Source organism: Mirounga angustirostris, unplaced genomic scaffold (assembly GCF_029215605.1).
Source record: "Mirounga angustirostris isolate CCGP_5_RB_7025 unplaced genomic scaffold, mMirAng1.0.hap1 SCAF_4, whole genome shotgun sequence".
NCBI classification, from domain to species: Eukaryota; Metazoa; Chordata; class Mammalia; order Carnivora; family Phocidae; genus Mirounga; species Mirounga angustirostris.
Genome location: NW_026991712.1, coordinates 115,573,522 through 115,581,323, shown reverse-complemented (window position 1 = coordinate 115,581,323; position 7,802 = coordinate 115,573,522). Strand labels below are relative to the sequence as shown.

Sequence of the window (7,802 nt, the reverse complement as noted above, 5' to 3'; positions counted from 1 at the left end):
AAGAGTCACACATTCCACCGACTGAGCTGGCCAGGCACCCCCTGATGGTCCCTTTTTTGCCACTAACCTCTCCAAATTTCTTTAAATACCAGGAATAAAGTAAACAGGAAATTAAAATATCAAAGCTGAAAAGAGAGAGGTGACAGTGAATATAGACAGAAGTCATATGATATTGGGTATGAGTTCCCCAGAAGGGCTGGGAGGTTCAGCCCACAGAACTGGGAAATTTTGGCTCATAAGCAAACATCCTGTAGATGCCAGTAAGTATCAAGCCCTTTGTATGAAAAGTGGCCCTAACATTGGCCAGAGCTGCATCTGGGCACCCCTGGAACTCCCTGACTCACTGCAGAGGTAGCTGAACGAGGGCATGGTCCTGCCAAATCCAGTGGCTTTACTTGCTGAGCTCACTGGATCCCTCCTTAAAGCACAGGAGGGAAGGTAGGGAGAACCGCCTGCCAAGATCCTTCTTTAGCAGACCTCCTCTCCTGGACTGGAAATTTAGGCCCTGTTCGAGTGGGCTCAGGTTGCTCACTTTCAGGTTGTCACATAAAAACGTACTGAAGTATATAGGAAAAATTCAAAATTTATTTATAAAAACAAAGCTTTCCAAAACACACTGCAAGCTGGAATGTCTTGGTACAGCAGGCTATCTACTTAATTCTGCCCGCTGAGATGGGCCCTATTAAGATTAAATAGGGGAGCAGGAAAAGTAGAAGCAAAGTTTGGACATGTTCCTTTGGGAAGCATACAGGAAGGGCAAACAAGGGAGATAGGGAAGTGAGGAAAGAGATGAATCATTCTCCTCTATATTTGGCTAATTCCCTCATTGGCATTGGCAGATCTGACTGCTGAATCGAAGTCCTGGGGTCCTTGTTTTCTTCTCCCAGGGCTTTCTGTTCTCTGTTAATTAGGACATTGGAGAAATTGTCATGATAATTACAGTGTCTAGACTTGGGGAACTATGGGAAGCAGTAAGTGAATATTTAATTGCAGAGTTGAGAAGACACATGTAGACGACAGTATTTTGAAAGTCGCTTCTGAGAACAAAGCTGCATTGAGACGTATTTCTTGGGATTGCCCTGACATTGCCTGTTATGTAAAGGGAATCTTGGATGTTTCGTCTGAGCATTTAGGGTTGTCAAAATTTTCATTTCCTCCAGAAGATTCCAAGGATCTGCAAAGAAAGCTGTGCTGTAGTGCTCTAATCTTGATCAGTTTTACCCTCAGAGAGTATCGTCATAAGGGGTGGCGAGGCAGACGCTCTCAGTTTGTTGCCCAGATTAGCAGATGTTGACTGATTCTCTTGGAAAGATAGGTCAAGTAATTAGGATGGAAACTTCCTACCTTGCCACGTTCGATAATCATATTTTCCCTTCCACAAATTCAATGGCACACTTTCTTCAGCTGGTTGGTGGAACAATGCAACGGAATGTTTTCCTTCCCAACATACAGTAAATCCATGCTTATTGGTATCTAGTTAGAAATCCCCATTACTCAGCATTTCCCCACTTGGAGAGGACAAAATGATTGGTGTTCTAATGATGCCTGGAAGGTTGTGGCCATCTCCAGCTGTCTTTTATTTTTTCCGGATGGAAATATCATTACTATTTCTGCTGATTATGCATGTAAAACTGGCTTATTGTAAAGATTCAACATTGAAAAATGGGCAAGTGGAAATCCCCTTTGTAAATGTCTCACCCCATGGTTAATCCCCCAGATAAACACTCAATAGACTAGTATAGGTCCCTTGGAAATTTTCATGCATATAAATATGTACATGTATATAGAATATATTTATGCAAGTAAGATCATATTATGCATACTGTTGAGTAACCTACCTTCTTAGTTTATATGTCATAAACAACTATATTAAACATATAGAACTACTTCAATTTTTTTTTAGAGGGGGGAGGAAGGGGAATCAAGCAGTCTCCATGCCCAGTGTGGAGCCTGATGTGGGGCTTGATCTCACAACCCTGAGATCATGACCTTAACTGAAATCAAGAGTCGGATGCTAAACTGACTGAGCCAGCCAGGCACCCATTCAATCTTTTTAATGGCTGCACAGCATTAAGTAGTACAGATTCATCATAATTGATTTTTAAAAAGATTTTATTTATTCACTTAAGAGAGAGAGAAAGAGAGTGCACAGAGGAAGAGAGAGAAACAGACCCCCACTGAGCAGGGAGCCCAATGTGGGGCTTGATCCCAGGACCCCGGGATCATGACCTGAGCCCAAGGTAGATGCTTACCCAACTGAGCCACCCAGGCACCCCATCATCATAATTGAATTTGCTATATATCTGTTAATGAATACTTAGGTTGCTTCCTATTCTTTGCTATTATAACTAATTCTGCAATGACATTTTAGCAGTGCTCTGATTATTTTTTTTAAGATTTATTTGTTTATTTGAGAGAGAGAGAGAGAGAGAGAGCAAGCAGGATGGGCAGAGGGAGAGGGAGAGAGAATCTCAAGCTGACTCCATGCTGAGCATAGAGCCTGATGCAGGCCCAATTTCGCGGCTCTGAGATCACGACCTGAGCTGAAACCAGGAGTCAGAGGCTTAGCCAAGTGCACCACCCCAGTGCCCCTCTGACTATTTTTTAAAGATAAACTGTATTAGTACTTCTGTTTAAAATTAACTTAATTGGGGGCGCCTGGGTGGCTCAGTCGGTTAAGCGACTGCCTTCAGCTCAGGTCATGATCCTGGAGTCCCGGGATCGAGTCCCGCATCGGGCTCCCTGCTCCGCGGGAAGCCTGCTTCTCCCTCCCCCACTCCCCCTGCTTGTGTTCCCTCTCTCGCTGTGTCTCTCTCTGTCAAATAAATAAATAAAATCTTTAAAAAAAAAAAAAATAAATAAAATAAAATTAACTTAATTGAAATATGGTTTCATACAAAAAACTGAACTCATTGAAAGCGTACAGTTCTGTGAGTGTTGACAAAAGTATCCCTCCATGTAACTGATACCACTGCTAAGGTATACAGTGTTTCCATCACCTCCACAATTTCCTCATGTCACTTTACGGGTCACCAACCTACTGGCCCCGGGCAACTGTTGTTCTGCTCTCTGCTACTGTAGAGTAGTTTACATTCTCTATAATTTCATGCAAGTGGAATTAGATAGTACGTACTTTCTTGAGTCTGGCTTCTTCCATGTCACATAATGTTTTTGAAATTCATCCACAGAGTTGCTTGCATCAATAGTTCATTTCTGCGTGTTGCTGAGTCCTATTCCGTTGTAAGGATATACCACAATTTGTTTAGCTATTCCACTGCTGATGAAAATGTGGATTTTTGCCAATTGTGGGCTATTATGAATAGAGTTGCCATGAACATTTGTGTAGAAGTCTACATGTAGACATATAATTTTATTTCTGTTGGGTATGAACTTTATAAGCAACCACCAAACTGTTTTCCAAAGTTGTTTGTAAGATTTTCCATTCATACCAGCAGTGTGGCCAAGTTCCAGCTACTCTACAAATTTTCTCAATATTTGACGCATTGATCTTTCTAAGTAGAGCCATTGTATTGGATGCACAATAGTACATCATTATCATTTTAATTTCTATTTTCCTGGTGATACATGGTGTGGAACATCTTTTCATAAGCTTTTGGCCATTTGTATATCTTATTTTAGGAGGCACCTGTTGAAATATGTTCCCCCTTTTTTTAAAAATCAGGTTGTCTTCTTATTACTGCATTGTAAGAGTTCTTGATATTCTAGATACAACTCCTCTGTCAGATGTGTGCATTGCAAATATTTTCTCCCAATCTGTGGCTTGCCTTTCTCTTTTCTTAATGGTATTTTCCACAGAGCAAAATATTTAAATTTTAATAAAGTCCATGAATTATTTTTTGAAATGTCAAAAAAAAAAAAAGCCCCACAAAAAAGAATGAGATTAAACAGTGATTAGTGCAGTTTTTATACCGAGTGCATACATTATTTCAATTCCTTGGAAATTGTCAACTGTGTGTTAGTTAGAGTATTGGATTAAACAAAGCACCCCTTTTTCTTATTGCCTTGGATAACAGAATTTGCTATATTTATATGTCCTCATGCAGTGACTCTGAAAGTCATCTTAAACCCTTTTCCCCTTTTAAAGAAACTTAACTGAGAAATGTAGAGAAAAAAGAATACATCAGATTTCTGCTTACCATTTTTACCAGAATACCTTTTCCCTAAATAAGTAATCTATAAAAGTCTGTCAAGAGTTATAACGAAAGCATATATGGAGTGCTTACTACTATCAGGCACCATGTGCTAAATGGATTCTTTCATTTAGTTCTTAGAACAATGACCCTATGAATTGGTCACCATTGTTGTTTCCACTTTATGGATAAAGAAACTTTCCAAGTTCACTGAACTGAATGGAGAGCTAGGATCTAAACTCTAGCTATATATGTGCCTATATGCTTTATTTTTTTTTAAAGACTTTTTTATTTATTTTAGAGATGGCAAGAAGGGCAGTGGGAGAGGGAGTCTTAAGCAGACTCCACACTGAGCATGGAGCCTGACTTGGGGCTCGATCCCACAACCCTGAGATCAGGACCTGAGCTGAAACCAAGAGTCAAATGCTTAATGGACTGCACCACCCATGTGCCCCTGTGCCTATTGCTTTAACTACCACCCACCCTTTACTCATTCTGCGAGTTTTCTTTGGTGCATTAAAAGAGATGTATTATGTGTCCGTCATAACGTAGCAATGTAACTAAATTGTTGTACTCTAAGATTATTTACTACCCAGTCTGTATTCTGATTTCCCAACATGTCCCCCAATATATTTTAACACCAATATTTAATCCCTATTAATAGCACATTTGATGTTATCAGTAGGCCTATAATAACCAGCTATTGCATGTCAACCACATATTTTAATTTTTAAATAGCTTTTAGAGTGCTGTCTCATCATCCTTATTTAGGCATTTGTTGGTTTGGAGGGTGAACTTTTTGAGAGTTTTGACTATTTCATTTCAACCTCAAAATGAATTTTTCTAATGTAGAGACTTCATTTTTAAACTCACACTTGGCAAAATTCTTAAGTAAAAAATTAGAAGATTCTGGTATTGAACCTTCTAACTCTCTGGCAAGGTATAGCTCAAAGGACAAGAATCTGGAAGGCTGGAGAGAAGTTGCTAAGGGAGACAAAGGCTGTCCCTCATAAATAAGAAATTTTGCTGAGTCACAGCCGTCCTTCTGCGTTTTCAGAAAAAAGAATGAGAATTAGTGGAGCCATGCGGACGCGAGATCTCTGTACCTCACAGAGCTGACTTCTAGGAAGGGGTGGTGCATTTTCAACAAGGGGTTCGGAGGGGTGTTATGGCACATTAGCACCATGAGCATTGACGACTGAATATGGCTTTGTTCTTAGGCTCTGCAGTTACATCCTCCACAGGTATTCTAATGGTTGTCCTGCGGGAAAATGTCTGAGTAGAGTTGCAGAAGACAATTAAAGGACATGCAGTAGGACCTCTTCTTTGTTACTTTGTGCTTTAAAAATTAAAGTCAAGTAAACATTTTTCTTTCTCCTCTCCAGTTTCCTGAAGCAAAAAACAACAAAGAAATTAAGCGGTTTGGAAAAAAAAATTCCTTTGTTTTACATTAATTACTGAACTGAAATCACAAAATTATGACCTTTCTTCCCTTAATAATTTGTATCGGTGGGAATACTTAGGTCGTAAAACAACTTTGGGGAGAATGGTGTACTATGTAAACAGGACATCTACTACCTTCTGTAAGCGCATCATTCATTTCTAGGGCCAGGGCACATATTTTGTCAAAATAACTAGAGCCTAACCTACCTCTCCCAGGCAGGTTTGGAGTAGGAGAGGGAGTGGAGGAAGAAGTGGGGAGGCGCCTCCAGAGTTAGTAATTTTGCCCACTGATCCCAGCCAGGGCAAGTTAATCCCTGGAAAAAAATGGTACAGACCCCTTCCCAGCTATAGTCCTCTTATCCTCCTACTCAATCCTGCCCTTGTCTCCATACCTCTTTTTAGAGTTCCCGAAAGGATGTGGTTGGAGGGGAGGAAATTGTAGAGAAGTGAGTGGAAAACAGCGATTCAACACTCAGCATAGGTGTGGGTCAGAAAACTCCTTGGGTTAACCTTACCCATTTTCTAGTCTTATTGCTTCCACTTGTTAGTTAAGTGACCTTGGAGAAGTACCCCCCCTTGTCCTCATCTGAAAAGTCAAAGGTTGGGATTAGAGCTAGATGATCTTTGAATGCCTTTTAAGACCCGACAACTGGGACTCTCTTTTGTAATTCTTTGGTACAGCTTGCACTTGCTTCATCCAAGACAATCCAAAGCAGTGTGTGCTTTTTGTAGGGGTCTGTTGAAAAATATCCAGGCGCCTTCCTTTTAAAACAATTCCCTTTCCTACACTCATAGCGTTCTTTAAAAACAGGTATGAGGACTGGTTGGTCAGAATAATGTGCTTCTAGAAATATCTGGTGGCAGGAAGGCCACCGACTGATCAAATGCACTACTTCTTTCTCCTTAAGGACTACATATTGGCCAGAGTATGACTCCATATGCTTTCCTTCCTTCCTTGCCTCCTTTGTTTTTTTTTCAACAGGCTTTAATACACATTCTTTTTCTTTCTTTTTTTTTTAAGATTTTATTTATTTGAGAGAGAGAGTGAGAGATCACAAGCATGGGGGAGGGGTAGAGGGAGAAACAGATTCCCCGCTGAGCTGGGAGCCTGGTGCAGGACTCCATCCCAGGGTCCTGGGATCATGACCTGAGCCAAAGGCAGATGCTTAACTGACTGAGCCACCCAGGTGCCCCACTTTATTTTTCTTGTATAAAACTGTGGTGGCACAGCTGGAGCCAGGGTCCTCTGCACAAGACGGTCAGTGAATTCCTGATAGGGAGACTGGGTGAACAGTCTCTTTCCAGAGGTTGGGGTGAGAGAGCTGTAGGTCTTGGAAATGGCATCAAAAGTGGCCTTGGCAAAGTTGCCCAGGGTGGCAGTTGAGCCCCTGGCCGAGGTGTAGCACTGGTCACTACTGGCCATCATCAGAAGCCCCTTGGTCACAGGGCCTGAGACAACCCCCCGGGGGCAGAGATGAGGCGCACCAGCACAGAGCCACAGCAGCGGGTCACCTCGGATGGGACAGTGTGGTGCTTGCCGACCGTATTCCCCCAGTAGCCTCGCTGCACAGGGATGATGGAAAGCTTGGCCAGGAGGATGACCCCACGGATGGCAGTGGCCACCTGCCTGGAGCACTGACACCCTGAGGTATCCATTGTGATCTCCAGTGGCAACAAATGTCTTGAACCCGGTCTACTGACCAGCACAGGGCTGCTTTTGCACAGGCATCGTCTTCAAAACCTCGTCCTCAAGGGATGCCCCCAGGAAAAAAGTCCGTGACCTCAGATTCCTTGATGGGGAAGAAGAGGAGACAGATCTCCTCCAGGGACTTGATCTTCATGTCCTTGAGCAGGTGGCCCCGCTAGGTGACAGGGATCCACTCCTTGTCCTCAGTCTTGCCTCCGCCAGCTCTGCAGTCCTGGCCTCGGCCCTGCCAGGGGCCCCCACTATGGTGGAGACCTCAGCTGGGCTGCTACTGCCACCCATTCCAGGTTCCCCAGTCCGTCCAGGGCCCTCCGCCAGCACCAGTGTCATCCATTCGGTGTTTTCTCGGAGAAGAAGCTACTTTCCTTTCTTTAAGCCTGATCCCAGCTAGTTCACTCTTCATCAGGACTGCGGATGAAACTATACTAAAGGTGAAGGAAGCTTCTCTTTCAAGACAGGAGAGTGAGGCTATGTGCACTTGCCTCCCTGCTAAGATTCCCCTG

General features: G+C 42.7%; 1 pseudogene; it reads right to left on the bottom strand.

Annotated features, from left to right (window-relative positions):
- Positions 1-5,449: 5,449 nt before the first annotated feature.
- Positions 5,450-7,473, bottom strand: LOC123860315 (small ribosomal subunit protein uS5-like; annotated as a pseudogene).
- Between the last annotated feature and the right edge of the window lie 329 nt (positions 7,474-7,802).